General features: G+C 40.6%; 2 non-coding genes across 2 annotated transcripts; both read right to left on the bottom strand.

Annotated features, from left to right (window-relative positions):
• Positions 1-4,698: 4,698 nt before the first annotated feature.
• Positions 4,699-4,805, bottom strand: LOC120266132. The gene has a single exon (XR_005537974.1). It is a non-coding gene; the product is annotated as a small nucleolar RNA R71 (small nucleolar RNA).
• A 13,648-nt stretch (positions 4,806-18,453) lies between these two features.
• LOC120266170 lies at positions 18,454-18,560 on the bottom strand. The gene has a single exon (XR_005538013.1). It is a non-coding gene; the product is annotated as a small nucleolar RNA R71 (small nucleolar RNA).
• Positions 18,561-18,712: the final 152 nt, after the last annotated feature.

Here is an 18,712-nt window from a genome sequence, read left to right as displayed (position 1 = left end):
AAAGTCCATGTTATCCCCCTGAATTGGTTCATCTGAGTAGAAAGGGTGGGGATACTGCAGACGAGTGGTCGTAAGATAGTTATTAGTTATACACATAATTAAAGTAAAAGGTGTGAAAGAAATAAAAAGATGCAATAATTACAAAAGTTCAACAACCAAAAACACTGAAGACAAACAAAATACATGATCAAAAAAACAAAAGAAAAAGAAAATGCTAAATCAACAAGTGTAAAGCTTTCCAAATATTCCTTAGTGATTGTTCCCCGGCAACGGTGCCAAAAACTTGATCGACACAAAGTGTGTACACCCGCAAGCGCACGGGGTCGTCAAGTAATAAACCACTCGTTCACGCACGAATGGGTCATATTCCCAAGGGGCCTGAGGAGCTACCCTACTCACTTCTTACCTGTTGTTTAGCTCACCGATTCCAAGATAAGAGAAAAGAAGAAAAGAAAGTAAAACGAAAAGTGAGATGAAATCTTCAGAAGTACGAAACAAGTAAAACACGGGAGATGCCCATGGTTGGAAAATGGTCACGGATGTGGATTCCCAAGGGGGCTACTATAGTTAGTAGGAAATTGATTAATAAAGCACGTGGCTAGTTGGACCGAGAAAACCAAGACCTAGGTCAACCAGATGGTCATGGCAATTGACCCCTAACCCGGTGCAAGTGTTGAGCGCAGAATCTCTTCCGCCCTACTTCCCACATGGTTGCAAGGAGAATGTCGGTTTTCACAAGTTAGGGTGGAAACACAAGTAGTTTTCAACCCTAGGATTGGAGGGGTACAAATACCCGATGGTCACGGCATATTTATACAATGAACCCTTCCTAGGTTGGTGGAGTCTAGCACTAAGACAATGGTAATGCTACAAAGTGCTACCAAGAATTTGATACATCACTCAATCAAATGTACCAAAACAAGCAAGAACACCAAACAAGGATCACAATAAGCCAAACACGCATAAACTACTCAAACAATCCAAAACATCACAAGCTCACCCCCTAGGTTCACCTACATCCGGTGACCTAGGGGTTTAGTTGTTCATGTTCAACAAGGAAACCAAATAATCCATACAAACAACTAAAGTAAACATGAGGAACACTCCATCAAATGATGAAGGTCGAATGACGCAAGAATCCTTGGAGAAAGCCTTCCGAAGACGCTACTCGAAGGGATGGCTTCCCGTTGTCTTCAACCTCCAAGCAATGATGCCCTAGAAGTAGATCCTCCTCGTTCCTGCTCTCTCCGCCGAGAAAATGCTCGGATTTCCTCCCTTTTTGCCCTCCTAAAGCTTGGGTTCAAGTGATGTGGAAATGTTCTCCAAACCCTAGCCAGCCTTGTCCACCAAAGAAGAAGAAGAATCAAGAAGAAAACTCCCCAAGAAATGCCCTTCAAGACCTTTTAAGTGCCCAGATCCCGATCGGTAAATGGGTTAGTATACCAGCCATATGCCGACCCCTCGGGAATTTTAGTTTTCTGCCAAGAAGCCCGTGATGAGCTACAGTAATCCTGGCCCGGAAACGCCGTTTTGATGCCAAATACATCGGCAATCGCGTCGCCGAGCACCCAGGGCTTCTAATGGGCCTGAAATGCAAAAAATAATACAATTTAGACCAAAAGGGCATCGATTCAATAAATAAATATAAAGAATAATACAAAACAAATACATGCAAAATACATACTTTTAGACGTTTATCACTTCACTCAGTTTCCTTTGCAACTAAGCCCTAGTGGAAATTCATCCCTTAGCCCGTTCATTCTACTATGACCGCAAGAAACTCTTGAAACATGGAAGTAGAATAAATCAAATTGAAGGGGAAAGGGGACGCTCCGTTACCTCTCGACTCACACTCTCGACCCTCTCCAATCTAGTTTTGTATAACCATCATGGCGTGTCACCCATCCACAAAGGTTACCAATATAGGCTCTCAACCCTAGTGTCACTCTAAGGGAGAAATTATTCAACAAGCATTCAAGATTGGAACTCAATTAAATCATCAATAAAGGAAAACATAATAAAAGCTTTAAAGAAAAAATAGCATCCTAGGGTTCACAAATCCAAGTACCCATTAGAGGGTTTAGCTCTGCATGGAGCTAGTTACAATCAACAATAAAATCGAATGTGAAAATAAGTAATCCATAGAAAATCCCCTCGGTGTTCATGTCAATGGTCTTGTGGAGTGGCCTCATCCTCTCCAAAGGTCACTTTGTCAATCCTAGGGCACACCTCGCCGAATCGGTGCTGACGAAAGCTCCCCCACTAACCTTCTTCCAAGTGGAGTGCGGTGTCGAAGCAGGAGAACCACCCCAAAAGCCTTACCAAAACCCCTTTAAACCCATCACCGCAACCCTCTCTCAAGTTGGGGAAAGAATGGAGAAAAGAATACCGAAATCAGGCATTCACACGGGCCAGTGGATGTTCCACATGACCCTATGGAATTTTAACACGGGCGTGTGGAATTTCGACACGGCCGTGTGGAATTTCCACACGCCCGTGTGAATTCTCTGGAATTCTGATTTTTGGGCGGTTGTGGACAGTAACTGCTACAATGCATTGCTACAATGATTTGTTACATTAACCTGCTACAGTACTCCACACCAAAAACACTCCTGAATCCACTTTTCATCGAGACAACATAAACGGGCACACGTTTATGTCATAGATCACGTCGCTTTCTTCAATAAACGGGTTCATTGGTGAAGATCTTGCTATCATTGCACAAGTTGGGATACGCAAATATGACTGCCTTTGTGCCCTTCCAACTCATTATAATGGCTTAAATACATGGAGGTTAGCACACATTCACGTATCTTAGAGCCCCACTTGTGTCTTCGCCTTTGTTGCTTCCAAAATTCCACCAAATAGTGCATTCACGATCTACTTTTGGCTTCTTTTCTTTATACTTACCTTCACAACCCTACATCCGCAAAAGAATACATATACACCTTTATTAGCGCTTAAACCTGATAAAAGTCATGCTTATCGTAAGGAAAGAATACGTCATATTCTTAACACACAAGCACTTATCAAATTCTGAAACACTAAAGCTTTTGCTTGTCCTCAAGCAAAAATAAAACTTTGAAGTATAGAAGAAGGAAATATTGAAAGTGCATGGCCTTAAATTCACCAAAGCATGCAAGGAGAGCATTCTACAAGTAAGGGAAATTTCAACAGTAAATAGGAAAAATCAATGATCTAGCTAAAAACTCGAATAAAAAAGGACAACAAACCCGAGATCGTGTAAGTGTATGTAAACTCACTCAAGTAAACCCAAAGTATACTCCTAAATGTTCCAAGTATAAGGGACTTATTTAACTAGAAAACGTAAAATAGAAAAGCAAAAAGATGGTAGTAGCTTCACACATCCTCTAAGGTAGCCCTTTCCGAAGCGGCCGCTAAGATGGCTTTCACACTTTCGAGGTGGTAGCTCTTTCTACCGGGGTGGTAGCTTTCACTCATCCCATGAGATAGCTCTTTCTCTCATTAGGGCATAACTAATATCCGACTTATGAGAGTAGCTTCATACTTCATAGGTGGTAACTCTTTCCACCTCCAATACACAACTAAATAATCTATTTTTTATCTTTTTTTTCTTTATTTTCATTTTCCATTCTTTTTAGAAAAATGGAACAAGAAAAAAAACTGATTAGTCCCTTAAACATCAAATTTGAGTTTCCAAAACAGTTTCATGAGAGAGTGGTGCAAAAATATTCATCCGGCAAAAATTCCTAGAAATTCAAGTAAAAACTAGAGCATGAGAACATTTAATGTTAAAATTTCTCCTAAACACAAGAATACAAGCATTGCAACTAAGGTGAACCACCATTGGCTATGTGAGCATGTACATCAATCAAAATTTATATAAAGGACATGTGCAATGTGAACTCCCCCAAACACTTAAGATGTACATTGCCCTCAATGTATACATGCAAGCACAATAAAAGTAATACAATTTAAAACACATGTGAGAGTCAGCAATTGAAACAATACTCCCCTAACTCCTAGTGGTGCGTTTGATCGAGCTAAATCCTTTGGAGTGAACTTACAATTGGTTGTGAAGCACACACGGCCAAGTGTAAAACACCTTGACCGTGTCCATGACTAGTTCTTAATTCCTATACTGACAAGATCATCTGCATGCATACACAAAGGGGTTCAGTGAAGCTCAAAAAACAAAAACAACTCGAGTATATAAAAGATAGAGCATTTGAAATACAACTCGAGACAAAAATAAAAGATAAACTCAGAAGGAAGATCCTTTTTGAGCAGAATGAAGGGTTAGTCATGGTTGAAGGGTCTGACAACATGGTGGAACAGAATGAACAATAGAGAACAATCTCTGATTATGCTAGACCATCAGTATTAGGGACACAATCTAGCATTGTGCGGCCCCCAGTCACAGCTCAGAATTTTGAGCTAAAGTTGACATTCATCCACATGTTACAGCAATCTGCACAGTTCATTGGTTGGACCGATGAGGATCCAAAAAGTCACATAGAGAATTTCGTGGAAGTGTGTGATATGCTCAAGATCAATGGTGTTACGGATGATGCCATCAAGTTGAGAGCCTTTCCATTTTCCTTGAAGGGAAGAGCAAAGCAGTGGCTACACTCATTACCTAGAGCATCAATCACTGTATGGGAGGAGATGGTAGAAGCTTTTCTTGCCCGTTATTTCCCTCCCGAAAAATCTGCAAAGCTTATGAATGAGAACTCATCCTTTGTGCAAATGGAATTGGAGTCTCTATTTGAGACATGAGAAATGTTCAAGGAACTCCTTCGAAAATGTCCTCAACATAGGTTTCCAGAGTGGATGATCATTAAGACTTTTTACAATGGTTTGAACCTAAGTACAAGACAGCTATTTGATGCAACAGCAGGAGGTACCTTAGGTAGCAAGACACCCAGAAAAGCCCGGCAATTAATTTAAGAATTAGGGTTGAATAACTACCAATGGAATGTTAGGGAGAAGAAGAAAGTGGCTGTCATCCATGAGGTAGATGCGGTTACATCGGGTTAGAGGAACAAAGACAATCCTTGTAGCAATACCTAAAATTCGGGTTAGAGGAATCAACCCTAATTTCTCATGGAATAACCAAGGGCAACAAAAGGCCACTGCACCACTGGGTTTTCAACAACAACAAACCCCAAACATGGAGAATAGAGTTTCTGGCTTGGAGACTCGGATGTCCGATCTAAAGAAAGCCTTGACCCGATTTGTGCAATCATCGGATACACGGTTCCAATTGATCGAGGCTACACTTCACAACCACACCGCTTCATTGCATAATTTAGAAAATCAATTGGGGCAAATCGTGAAATCTCTATTTAGGAGACCATAAGGAATCTTGCCAAGCAATGCCGATATTAATCCAAGAGAACATTTGAAGGTGATCACTTTGAGAAGTGGTGATGAGGTTGAAGGTAGGCTTCCAAGTGAGAAGACCAATGTTGAAGCACTCGAGGTTGTGGAGGTTGAGAAGAGAGCCAACAAAGAAAAAGAGGTAGCATCTTCACCTTACAAGCCAAGAATCCCTTATCTTTCAAGATTGAAGAACGGCCAAAATAATGAGCAATACAAGAAGTTCTTGGGTCTATTTAAGCAATTACACATAAACATTCTTTTTGTGGAGGTATTGTCTCAAATGCCTCAGTATGCCAAGTTATTGAAAGATCTTTTGACCAACAAGAGGAAGTTGGAGGAGAGTGCATCGGTAATCTTAGATGCCTCTTGTTCAGCAGTGTTGCAAAAGAATATGCTGAATAAGAAGAAGGAACCCAAAAGCTTTGTGATTCCGTGCAACATTGGCGATTTGGGTGAAGAGATGGCATTGGCGGATTCTGGGGCTAGTATCAACATCATGCAATACTCGTTCTTTCAAAAGCTAGGCTTGGGAGAGCTTAGGCCCACTTGGATGACATTGCAATTGGCGGACCGAATAGTGAGACATCCGAGGAGCATCATTGAAGGCGTGCTTATCAAGGTGGACAAGTATATATTTCCTGTAGACTTCATAGTGTTGGATGTCGATGAGGATGTAGATATTTCTTTGATACTTGGGAGGTCATTCGTGCGCACTTCCAAGGCATTGATCGACATAGATGGCGGTGAGTTGACACTGAGGTTGGAGATGACAAACTCACATACCGACTTGCCGAAGCCATGCGTCATTCTCTTGACTTTGATTATACTCTATATTTTCTTGACACTATTGATGAGATAATTGATTAATATGTGCAGGAAATGTTGAACCCGGACCCGTACGAGGGGGTGCTAGACCAAGAGGTGGATAATGAAGAAGTAATGAAGCTTGGTCTAGAGGAGTAAGTAACATCTACTCCGGGAATCATGAAGACGATGCTTCAGAAGATAAAGTGGGCAAGGAGACACCACAAGAAACGCCCCAAGGCTGTTTGGAATGCACAAGAATAGAACAAGGTTGACAATCCCTCGTCTGCAGAGATCCACACGTCTGTGTGGATCTCTGCAGATGAGCTTCTTTCCATCCTAAGAATATACAGGGGCGTGCATCTTCCAATGTGAACAGGCCTATTGAGCACAGGGTTAGTCACGATTGACCTTAGGTTCGGGACCATGTGCTTTAGGATTTCCATGACTCATTGAGCATTAATTAGGAAGTATAATTGTAGGTCTTGCACTAGAAACATAAGTTCTAGGGGGAGCATTTTCCGAGTACCCCACTTCTATTGATTGCCTTACCTCTCACTTACTTATGTCTCTCATTCTTCTTCCTTTTAATTATGTTTACATCACATCTTATCAACATAATCATTATTCATCTTCACTTGGTTAAGTACCAATTTAAGTATTTTTTATTCCCTACTCTCTGTGGATATGATACCCCACTCACTTGGGATTTATTGCTTCGACAAACCCGTGCATTTACGGTTCACACGCAACGGGCATTGTCAGGTTTGCTCGACGCGATCAGGGGGCCGAGAAGATCTTTGTGCTATCTCTCCTCGACTTAGAGATGATGTGACTGATGGGCGATAGTACGGAGTTTATGTGATGATTATACCCGCACCAGAGTGAGTCGAGGGATGAGGATGATGCTGTTGAGGGTTCCCATCCTGCTATTCAGCTACAGCTGTAGTAGATCGAGATAAAGGCACCCCCTACAGTATAGGAGCCTCCTCCACTATGCACATTCTCTCCATCTCAAGCCCATGATCATTTTGAGAGGCTCGAGAGTGCTGTAGGGGTGTTAGAGGTGATGGCGTGTCTCGACACACTACCACAAATTCTAGAGCTAGATGTGACCTCATCTTTCGTTATGAGACCTCATCTTTCGTTATGAGACCCCAACCTCCACCGACACCTCCCACAACACCAGACCATCACACCACCATCACCACCACCAGTAGAGCAATTAGAGCGGGACACCGATGCTTGAGGCATCTTTATGTTTCTTTCTTTTTATGTTTCAGCATTTTATTTTGGACTTATATCACTCAGAAAGGATTTTCCTTTTGAGTTTATCTTATTGCTTTTTAGGTGTATCGAGTCGTATTTCATTTTTATATCTTTACAGACTCGATTTTATTTTGTTTGTTTGAGCATTACTGAACCCCTTTGTGTATACGTGCAGATGATCTTGTGAGTCTTGGAATTGAAGAATAGTCATTGACACGGTCAATGTAGAATTTCATATTGCCATGTGTGCTTCTCAACCCGTTGAAACTCAACTCTCAAAGAATTGATAAGTGCTTGAGTAGGCATATTTTTATATATGTTTTACATGTATTGAGCATCATTTTTGCCATGGTTTATGTCTCATATTATGTATTTGGTGTTCTTTTATTCTTATAGGTTGTGAATGATTTGAAGAGTAAAAAGGAAGCAAAGATAGGCTATAAAGACACAATGTTGGGAGTTCTTGTTCAATTCAATTACCAAGACACGAGAGGAGTTCATTAACGTGGAGATGTGTGCCAACTTCCAAGAGGATTCTAGTCAATTCACTAGTTGGAAGGGCACAAAGGCATCCACATCTTCTTGTTCCTTCTCTTTGTGAAGATTGCAAGACCTTACAAAAGATGCATCAATGAAGAAAAGTCTTATATCCTACCACATGGATGTGTGCCCAGATATGTGGCCTCAAGAGAAGAGTGTTTGGCCCGCATTTTGTGAAAAGTACTGTAGTAAAATACTGTAGCATGATAGTACCCTTCGCCAACATAGCACTTAAGAAGCCACCTGCGACTTAGCTTTAGAGAGGAATCCTTCAAGATGTTGACCTACCCACCAAGGCCAATTATCAAGAATTCAAGGGGGTTTTCTCTATGGTTTTTGATGCTTTTCATTGTATTAATCATTATCTTGTAACTTTCCCCATGGAGGTCTAAACCCTAGTAGGTACTTGGGCATGTGAACCCTAGGATCTATTCTTTTGTATTGATTTGCTTTATGTTTCTAGTTAATCCGAGTTGATTTGAGTTTTAATCTTGTGTTCCCATTGCTTGCATGTTTTATTGATCCTTGTGGTTAATTGTATATGCATGATTTGTTACTTTGATGAGAGAGAGGTCTCCATTAGTGTTTAAAACTTCAAGGTTAAAGAGGATTGAGAGGGTAAGTCATGAGATAGTGGAGCATCCCCTTTCCCTTTCGATTGAGTGTTTCCTATCTCCGTATTCCCTAGACTCTATGCTACCATATTTGGTGTGAGGCGTGAGATTGGGAGATTTCTCCGCCGGGACCTTGTAGGGGGTTAGGGATCCTTCACCGGGAATTAGGGTTAGATTTATCTTTAGGAATCAGTTTCACTCCTAGGTGTCCCTAGAGCGTATTGCGGTCATATGGGTGTGAGGTGTTGAGATTAAGAGATTTCTCCACCGGGACCTTGTAGGGAACTAGTACCGGTGGCCTGGAGGCAAGGGCCGGTTGTTCTTGGATTACCTCAACTCATTAGACTTGGCTTCGAAGCATTTAGCGAATCTTGAACTTCATGTTAAATCCTAGGGATAGCATTGCCCGGGTACCTCATCTTTATTGATTGAGATTCTCCCTCCATTTCACCCTTGCATATTTGTCTCCGGTATTCATTTCTTCACACATTAGATCACCACACCTTTCCGTTTATCATTAGGCCAGAAAACAGAGAAGAAGTTAGTACTAGTAGCCGTGTTCCCTGTGGATTTGACTACCCGACTCAACGGGTATTTATTACTTTGACACCCGAGCTCGTGTCAAGTTTTTGGCGCCGTTGCCGACTAACAGGATACTTTGACACACTTTCTTTTTCTTCCATCATTCTCATCGATTTATATTTTATTTTTAACTATTTCACTCTATCTTCTGCCACTGTGCTATTTTGTTTTATTTTGTCTTATTTACATTTTCTTGCATGGAACTTGAATGATGATTGATCCACTTATAGAATTATGTTCACAGGTTGATGCTGTCACTAGAAAAATTGATTGACTTGTTAGTGTTCATCAACGATACAATCCCTGTCACACCACATATCATCCAACTCGAAGGAGCTACCCAAATCTCTTATGGGATATTGATGGACAACAATGGGAAGCACCTCAACAAGAACTTCAATGGAATGAGAAAGTTGAAGAGGATGTACTTTGGTTGGAAAGAGTGTTACCGAGATTCATTGAAGCAACCGATGCCCGTTTCCAAAATATTGAGGCCACATTAAGTTGTCACGAGATCTTCATCAAAAACCTTGAGCGTCAATTATGAGAGATCTTGGACATGCTTTCTAAGGAAAAAGTAGAATTTGAACAAGCAAGGCAAGTGTCTCCGGGACATGATGAGGCCATGAACAACATTGAAGAAGTTTGGCAAATTGAGTACATTGGTGCAGAAAATGAAAAGAAAGAAGTTGAATACAACTTTGAGATTTTGTATTGTGTGAATGACGATTGTGCTTGTGAGCGAAAAAATTTTCAAAGGGATTTGCTAGTGTCATGCTCTTCTTAAGTTGAAAATATACAAGAAGAAGCAAATCCTAAGGTAATGGAACAAGCATCTCTCTTTGGGATTGATCAACTCATACAATGCAAGAAAGAGGTTTTGAGAAGGGAAAAAGATGTGGGTAGGAGATTGAAGCCATCCAATGACCCACCTGTGCTAAGCTTGGACAATTCCCAACCCAAATTGTTTCCTTCGAGGCCAAAAGTAAGATGATTGGACTCTCCAATTAATATTCCACCCCGACAACTACATTCCTGGTTTGAAGAAAGTAGCTATGCAATGTCTAGTTAGGAGGAACACACTCTTTTCAATCCTCCATAAGGTAAGGAAGAGGTAAGTCAAGCTTAGTAACGTAAAACAAACGCTTCTTGGGAGGCAACCCAAGTTTTTAAATGTTTTCTAGTTTAGATTTTCATTTCCGCAGTAATAAATTCATGAGTGGGTGTTTTGATGAATTTTTGTTGGTGTTGGAGTTTTGATGGAAAACTTTTGGTGATTTAAATTGATTTTCGTGTATGTGGCATGGTTTAGGGTGTAATTCATGTTTATAGTTGAAGAATTAGTGTCAATTTGAAGTTTGGAGCCTTGCGTAGACTGTCTGCAGAAATTTTATAGCTCACGCGGTCACGTGGAATTTCCACGCGGCCGTGTACAATACCCATGCGGGTGTATAGAATTTCCACACCCCCATGTGGCTTCGTGAGGGGTTACTATTCATTATCATCATCACTAAAACCCTTCATCTTCCACTTCTCCATCTTCAAGAATCTAAACTTCTGAGCACAAAAACTAATTTTCTTCAACTCTTTAGAGGTTTTGACGTGTTTTTCCGGCATTTACATTAAGTTTCCTTCACTGATTTGCTCCGGTAAACTTCATCTTCTTCTATCTTCTCCATGCCCTTATTTTGCCAATCCATGGATTTTTAGTGGTTTATAAGTGTTTTTTTTCATGGCAAATCTTGTAGAAACAGTCTAGAATGCATGGATGGCAAATTGTTTGAAGTGTTGGAGCCCAACCATGGCTTTTTGGCCATGGTTGGGCACCCACGCGGTCGCGTGGCCAGCCCTCGTGCCCGCGTGGGCTATCCAGCCGCACGGCTAAGCACCACGCACCCACGTGGCTGGCCCACGCGGCTGTGTGGCACCCTGGCCGAGCCCAGAGCACGCCCATGCTGGCGTGTGGCTTGTCCACATGCACGCGTGGAACCCTGTACTCATCAAATTCATGCTTACTGATTTTTTTTGAAGCTTTATTTGCAGGTATGACTCCAAGGACTGAAAAAACTTGTTCTGAAATGCTTTAATTTCATACGGTTAACCTTGGATGAGAACATTCTTTTGGCACACCGGCAACACCAGAAGACGACGTCGATGCTTGAGGCTTCCCACTCATGATTCTTTAGTTTTCTTTACTTTTATTTTCATTTTTAGTTTTTCTTTATTTTATCTTTTAGACTTTAGTTAACTTTGTGTTTTGTTTTGTTTGTGTAAGTTTGTGCTTCATGTGTTTACTTATTAGAACTCGCACGTCTTTTATATTTTGTTGAGCTTCACTGAACCCCTTGTCTACATGCAGATGGCCTTGAGAGTGATGTTGATGATGTTTTAGTCATAGACACAATCATATGATATTGTCACATGGTCATGTGAGCTTCACAACCCATACAACAAGCCCATGAGTTATACTTTACCAAACGATAAATGAGGAGTTCAGGGGAGAATTGTTTTAATTGCATTCCCACACGCATTATGCTTCTATTGTTATTATTTTTATTGTGCTTGCATTTGTACATTGAGGACAATGTACATCTTAAGTGTGGGGGAGGGTTCACCTTATACATGGCTTTTACATGTGTTTTCATGAGTATGCTCTTATTGCCAATGAAGGTTCACCTTAGGGTTTAGAGTTTAATTCTTAGTTTTTGGAGGTTGTAAACATTAGATTTTATCATACTCTAGTTTTCATTAAATTTCATTGAATATTTTTGTCCGATTGCCCTTTGTGCACGTTTCTCACTCATTAGACCTATGAAGACCCTAGTTCATTATGTTTGGGACTTTAGTGGCTAGTTTTTATTTGAAAAAAAAAAGAATTGGAAATTGTTTGTTGTTTGTACATATGGGGTAGAAAGAGCAACCACCCATGATGCATGTAGCTACTCTCATAAGTCGGATACTTGTTATGCCCTAATGAGAGAAAGAGCTATCTCATGGGATGTGTGAAAGCTACCATCCTTGGTAGAAAGGGCTACCACCTCGAAAGTATGAAAGCCACTTGGGAGGCATCTTGGGAAAGGGCTACCTTAGAGGTTGTGTGAAGCTACTACCTATTCTTTGTGTTTATAAATAAGTTCTGTGTTAATAAGAACTTAGTAGTGGATATACTGTTGATATGAGTTGAGTTTTTCACACACACACACACATGCATTCGGATTTTATCACTTTCATTTTTTCTTGGATTGTTTGTTAGAGCATTGATTGTTTTGTCTAATGTTTGACTCTCTCCATGACTTTAGAATTTTATTCTTGTACTCTTTTGGTGAACCTAAGGCCAAGCACTTCTCTTTTCTTTCCATGAGTTTAATGTTAAATTTTGCTTGAGGACAAGCAAATGCTTAAGTGTGGGGAGTTTGATAAGAGTTTCAGTAGGCATATTTTTATATATGTTTTACATGCATTGAGCATCATTTTTACCATGGTTTATGTCTCATATTGTGTTTTTGGTGTTCTTTTATGCATATAGGTTGTGAATGCCTTGAAGAGTAAAAAGGAAGCAAAGATAGGCTATAAAGACACAATGTTGGGAGTTCTTGTTCAATTCAATGACTAAGACACGAGAGGAGTTCATTAACATGGAGATGTGTGCCAACATCCAAGAGGATTCAAGTTAATTCACTAGTTGGAAGGGCACAAAGGCAACCACGTCTTCATGTTCCTTCTCTATGTGAAGATTGCAAGACCTTTCAAAGATGTGTCGATGAAGAAAAGTCTTATAGCTTACCACATGGACGTGTGCCCAGACATGTGGTCTCAAGAGAAGAGTGTTTGGACCGCGCTTTGTGAAAAGTACTTTAGCAAAATGTTGCAGTAATTTCACAATAGAAGTACTGTAGCAAAATTACTATTTATGTGCCCGTGTAGAAATTCCTACAGCCCATGCGGGCGCGTGGAAAATCCACATGGGCCCGTGGAGGCACGTGAAAGACGCGGTTTTGGGCTATAAATAGGGCGTTTGCCATATTCTTTAACATCTTTTGTGCGGCTCTTGAGAGGTGAGACAGCTAGGGTTTGGAGAAGAGGTCTATGCCGATTTGGAGGGTGTTCTTCACCAACTTTGATAGTTTTCTTCACCGTCATAGCACTTGTGAAGCCACCGGCGACCTAGCTTCGGAGAGGAATACTTAAAGACGTTGAACTACCTACCAAGGCCAATCATCATGAATTCAAGGGGGTTTTCTCTATGGTTTTTCTTGCTTTTCATTCTATTAATCATTATCTTGTAACTTTCCCCATGGAGGGCTAAACCCTAGTAGGTACTTGGGCATGTGAACCCTAGGATCTATTCTTTTGTATTGATTTGCTTTATGTTTCTAGTTAATCCGAGTTGATTTTAGTTTTAATCTTGTGTTCCCATTGCTTGCATGTTTTATTGATCCTTGTGGTTAATTGAATATGCATGCTTTGTTACTTTGATGAGAGAGAGGTCTCCATTAGAGTTAGAACTTCAAGGTTAAAGAAGGTTGAGAGGGTGAGTCATGATAGTGGAGCGTCCCCTTTCTCTTCTGATTGAGCGTTTCCTATGTCTGTATTCGCTAGACTCTATGCAACCATATTTGGTGTGAGGTGTGAGATTGAGAGATTTCTCTACCGAGACCTTGTAAGGGGTTAGGGATCCTTCACCAGGAATTAGGGTTGGATCTATCTTTAGGAATCAGTTTCACTCCTAGGTGTCCCTAGAGCGTATTGAGGTCATATGGAGTGTGAGGTGTTAAGATTGAGTGATTTCTCTACCAAGACCTTTTAAGGGACTAGTACCGGTGGCTTGGAGGCAAGGGCCAGTTGTTCTTAGATTAACTCGGCTTAGAAGCATTTAGCGAATCTTGAACTTCATGTTAGAAAATAGGGGTAGCTTTGCTCAGTTACCTCATCTTTATTGATTGAGATACTCCCTCCATTTCAACCTTGCATATTTCGTCTCTTGTATTCATTTCTTCACACATTAGATCACCACACCTTTCCATTTATCATTAGGCTAGAAAGCAGAGAAGAAATTAGTATTAGTAGCCCATGTTCCCTGTGGATTCGACTACCCGACTCACTAGGGCATTTATTACTTCGACACCCGTCCACTTACGGTTTACACATAACGCGAGCGTGTGTCAGGAATATAGCTCCATCAAAAACATCATTAGGAGTTCAGGGGAGTATTGTCTCAATTGCCTATCTCCACACACATGTTTTTACTTGTTTTAATCTTTATTATGCTTGTATGTGTACATCGAGGGCAATGTAAATCTTAAGTACAGGGGGAGAGTTCACATTACATATGTTCTATACTAATGTATTATATTTTCATTCTCATGTAGCCAATGATGGTTCACCTTAGTTGCAACGGTTGCATTCTTAAGTTTAGGAGAATTTTTAACATTGAATATTATCATGCTCTACTTGAATTTTTAGGAATTTTTGTACAATTATCACTTGTTACACTACTCGTTCATTAAACCTTGTGTAAACTCAAGTTTAATCTTTACAGGACTGTTTTAACATGTTTGTTGTTTGAATTTCTTAAAGAAAATGTGTATGTTTTGTTGGTGTATTGGGGGTGGAAAGAGCTATCTCATAAGTCGGATACTAGTTATGCCCTAATGAAGTATGAAGTATGAAGTATGAAGCTACTCTCATAAGTCGGATACTAGTTATGCCCTAATGAGAGAAAGAGCTATCTCATTGGATGTGTGAAAGCTACTACCCTGGTAGAAAGAGCTACCCCCTCGAAAGTGTGAAAGTCACCTTGGCGGCCGCCTAGGAAAGGGATACCTTGGAGGATGTGTGAAGCTACTACCTTTCCTTTTTTTATATAAATAAGTCTCTCTTAATAAGAACTTTGAGGAGTACAATTTGGGTTAACTTGAGTGAGTTTACACACTTACACAAAATCGATTTGTTCTCCTTTTTTATTCAAGTTTTTAGCTAGAGAATTGATTTCTCTTATTCGGTGTTTGAATTTCTCCTTACTTGTAGAATACTTCTTTTGCATGCTTTTGGTAAACCTAAGGCCAAGCACTTTCAATTTTCCTTCTTATATGCTTGAATCTTTTATTTTTGGCTTGAGGACAAGCAAAGGCTTAAGTGTTAGGGAGTTTGAAAAGTGCTAGTATATAAGTAATACGAAGTATACTTTTCTTACATTGAGCATTACTTTTATTAAATTGCGCTCATTCCTGTGTATTTGTGTTCTTTTGTGCATTTAAGGTTGTGGAGATAAGTTTGGAAGAAAGAAAACAAAAGTAGATCGTGGACACAATTGTTGATGAAATTCTTGAATCGAATAAGAGTCAAGGCACAAGTTGTGCTCATAAACATATGGGTGTGTGCCGACCTCCATTATGCTCAAGTGAATACACAAAGTGGAGGATCACAAAGGCAGTCAAACTCATATGTTCCGACTTGTGCAACATTGTTAAGAGCTTCATCAATGTGATTTAATTCAAGACACGACATGATCTACCGCATGGATGTGTACCCAATCATGCGGCCTCGATGAAGAAAGTGAATTCGGGAGTATTTTAGTGAAGCACTGTAGCAGGCACTGCAGCAAAATCACTGTAGCGGTTACCGTACACAGCATGTAGGAAAAGACTACCTGGAAATCCATTTGGCCATATGGAAATTCCACACGCCAGTGTGGATGCCTGTTTTCATCCCTATAAATACCGTTTTGAGAGTTTTATATGGGGATCTTTGATAAGTGCTTGTGCGATAATAAGACGAAGCGTTCTTTCCTTGTTTTGAGTATTACTTTTCTCGGGTTTTAATGCTAATATGTGTGTAGTTATGTTACTTTCATGCAGGTAGGGTTGTGAGGCCGAATATGAAAGAAAGAAGCTAATGTGGGTTGTAAATGCACCAATTTGGAGAAAATATTGCTAAGGTTCAAACGCGAAGATACAGGTCGGGTTCGAGATGCGGGAATGTGTGCCAACCTCCTCGTACTCAAGTTAGTATAACAATTTGGAGGAGCACAAGGACAGTCACATTCAAGCATTCCGACTTGTGCATATAGAATAAGATCTACACCAACATGTCCGTTATTAAAGAAGCAAAGCGATCCATGACGTAAACGTGTGCCAGTTTGCGTTACCTCGATGAAAGCATGGATTCGGGAGTATTTCGGACCAGTATTGTAGTAGGGTACTGTAGGAAAACTGTAGCAAGAATACTGTACTAACACTGTTTACAGCAGGCCGAGAAAACAGGAAAACAGAGAATCCACACGAGCATGTGGAAATTCCACATGCCCGTGTGAAAAATCCATAGGGGCGCTCACACGTGCGTGTGGATTCCCGATTCCAACCCTTTAAAAGAAGATTTCAGCATTCTTTTCTCCATCTTTTCCTCAACTTAAGAGAGGGCTGCGGTTAGGGTTTTGAGAGATATTGGCTAGGGCTTTGGAGAGGTTCTACGTCTCCGACATTGCGTGCCGTTTGGAAGAAGGTTAGCGGGAGAGCTTTCACCGACACCGATCCGGTGAGGTGTATCCTAGGCCGGATAAAGGGACCCTTGGGACAAGTATAGTACTCTCCACAAGACTATCGCCACGAGTAACAATGGGGTTTTCTATGGATGCTTTGTTTTTACATTCAATTTCATTGATTCTATCTAGCTCCATGGAGAGCTAAACCCCTAGTGGGTACTTGGGTATTTGTGAACCCTAAGATGTATTCATTTCATTGAATCTCTTTATTATGCTTTAATTAATTGATGTTTATTATGAGTTCCAATCTTGTATGCTTGATTGTATGAATATTCCCCTAGAGTGACACTAGGGTTAAGAGTTCTTCTTGGGAACTCTTGTGAGTGAGTAACACACCATGAGAGTTAGACAAAGCTAGATTGGAGAGGGTTGAGAGGGTGAGTCGAGAGGTAGCGGAGCGTCCCCTTTTTCCTCCGGTATGATTTATCCTACCTCCATATTCCAAGAGTTCTTTATGGCCATAGTAGAGTGAATGGGCTAAGGGATGACCTTCCGCTGGGGCTTAGTTGCGAGTGCATGGAGTGAAGCGTTGAAGTGATTTTAGCATGTAGGGCTTAATTGAAGCTAGGGATCTTTCACCTGGACCAAAGGGTTAGGTCTATAGATAGGAATAAGGTTTATCATTTGGAATCCCTAGAGCTCATTACAATTCTATACGAGTGCGAGGTGTTGAGAATGTTCGATTTCTCCTCCGGGACATGTATAGAGTTAGACTTAGATTTGGGGCTATGCAATTAAGGATTTTCCATGACTCACTATTGCATTAATTAGGAAGTATAATAGAGATTTCTTGCACTAGAAATGAATGTCCTAGGTGAACAATAACCGGGTACCCCATCTTCATCGATTGCCTTACCTTCTCCCTTACTTGTGATTTTTTTCTTGTTGTTTTTACTCTTGAGAATTGAATCTTGTCACACATATCACTATTCATCTTCCACATTAGTTAAGAAACAATTTAAGTGTCTTTATTCTCTACTCTCTATGGATACGATATCCACGCATCTGGGATTATTACTTCGACACTGGTGTACTTGCGATGTACACGCATATTCGGACGTTTCAAGTTTTTGGCGCCGTTGCCGGGGAGTAGGCGTTTAGAGATACTTTGCACTTTGTTTTTCTTAGGTATTCATTTATTCAATCTATTTCATATTTTCTTATTCTATCATTGTTCTGATTTTTGTTTCCTTTCTTTTGGTGCAGCTCCAGGTTATGACCTGAGCGAATCCCTCTATACTAATTGAAGGAGATCCCTAGCTTGAACATACACTTAGAAGTAAAGGGAAAGAACCTGTGCAGGAACAGCCCAATCTAGCTTATTTGGAAATAGAAGAATCTGAAAACATGGTAGAACAGAATGAGCAACAGCGAACATTATCCAATTATGCCAGACCTTCAGTATTGGGGATACAATAGAGCATTGTGCGTCCCCCGATTACAGCTCAAAACTTCGAGCTGAAGTTGGCATTCATCCATATGTTGCATCAATCTATGCAGTTTAATGGTTTGGCCGATGAGGATCCAAACAGTCATATAGGGAACTTTCTCGACATGTGTGATATGCTGAAGATAAACGGGGTGACGGATGATACCATCAAGTTGAGAGCCTTCCCATTTTCCTTGAAAGGGAGAGTGAAGCAGTGGCTACACTCATTACCTAGAGCATCAATTACAACATGGGAGGAGATGATAGAAGCTTTTCTTGGCCGTTATTTCCTTCCCAAAAATTTTGCAAAGCTTAGGAATGAGATCTCAGCCTTTGTACAATTCGAATTGGAGTCTCTATTTGAGACGTGGGAAAGGTTCAAGGAGCTCCTAAGAAAGTGCCCGCAACATGGATTCCTGAAGTGGATGATTGTTCAGACCTTTTACAATGGTTTGAATCTAAGTACAAGGTAACTCTAGGATGCAGCAGCAGGAGGTATCTTAGGTAGCAAGACCCCGGTGAGACCCATCAATTAATTGAAGAAATGGGGTTAAACAGCTACCAATG

The sequence above is a fragment of the Dioscorea cayenensis genome, chromosome 7 (genome assembly GCF_009730915.1).
Source record: "Dioscorea cayenensis subsp. rotundata cultivar TDr96_F1 chromosome 7, TDr96_F1_v2_PseudoChromosome.rev07_lg8_w22 25.fasta, whole genome shotgun sequence".
Classification (NCBI taxonomy): domain Eukaryota; kingdom Viridiplantae; phylum Streptophyta; class Magnoliopsida; order Dioscoreales; family Dioscoreaceae; genus Dioscorea; species Dioscorea cayenensis.
The sequence above is the reverse complement of the archived record's forward strand: the minus strand, read 5'-3'. Positions and strand labels throughout refer to the sequence as shown.